Source organism: Coffea arabica, chromosome 3c (genome assembly GCF_036785885.1).
Source record: "Coffea arabica cultivar ET-39 chromosome 3c, Coffea Arabica ET-39 HiFi, whole genome shotgun sequence".
Classification (NCBI taxonomy): Eukaryota; Viridiplantae; Streptophyta; class Magnoliopsida; order Gentianales; family Rubiaceae; genus Coffea; species Coffea arabica.
This window is the reverse complement of record NC_092314.1, coordinates 12,252,632-12,253,456: the sequence shown is the minus strand read 5'-3', so window position 1 is coordinate 12,253,456 and position 825 is coordinate 12,252,632. Positions and strand designations below refer to the sequence as shown.

Below are 825 nucleotides of genomic sequence, written 5' to 3'. Positions count from 1 at the left end.
GCAACAAAGGATCGACAAGCTATGGAACAGCCGAATCAAAGATCCCAAGGACCACAGAGACTGATGCAACTAGATTCTAGCAGCCGCGCGGCCCCAGTCGCGCCAACGGCTCTTCCACCCCCGCGAGCCTTCGCCATCGCCACTGCCCACCAAACTGCTGTGAATTTTCAGCCATCCCCTCAATCAACTCCCAAGATTTTCGAGGGGTCTTGTTCACTAGCGCCCCTTTACTGGCAACATCGATTATGCTCCAGTCCGTGAAGAGTAGTCCCTCATAGAAATATTGGATGAGCAGTTGCTCACTTATCTGATGCTGAGGGCATTTGATACACAGCTTCTTAAACCTCTCGCAGTACTCATAGAGAGACTCGCCTGGGTGTTGTTTGATACCGCATATCTCTTTCCTTAAGCTGGCGGCCCGAGACGCAGGAAAATATTTGTCTAAGAATTTTTTTTCAACTGGTCCCACGTGGTGATACTACCTGGTGGTAGGTAGTATAGCCAATCTTTCGCTGAATCCTTCAAAGAGAAGGGGAGGGCCCTCATTTTTATCAGCTTTTCTGTGATTCCCGGGGGTTTCATACTGTTGCAAACAACATCAAACTCTTGTAAATGTTTGTAGGGCTCCTTACCTGGTAAACCATGAAAAGATGGCAAGAGATGAATTAGACCAGATTTTAGTTCAAAGAGGGTGTCATCATTCAAACTTGGGAAAGCAATGCATAAAGGCTGTTGATTTAAATTAGAAGCAGCCAACTCCCTTAATGTTTGTGCATTTGCCATGGTGAGTTTCTCTTGATCCGAGTCACTCGAAGTGTTACCAAA

At 46.5% G+C, this 825-nt stretch overlaps 1 non-coding gene across 1 annotated transcript; it reads left to right on the top strand.

Annotated features, from left to right (window-relative positions):
* The first annotated feature begins 305 nt into the window (after positions 1–305).
* On the top strand, positions 306–412 carry LOC113736105 (small nucleolar RNA R71). Its single transcript, XR_003459599.1, has one exon. It is a non-coding gene; the product is annotated as a small nucleolar RNA R71 (small nucleolar RNA).
* Positions 413–825: the final 413 nt, after the last annotated feature.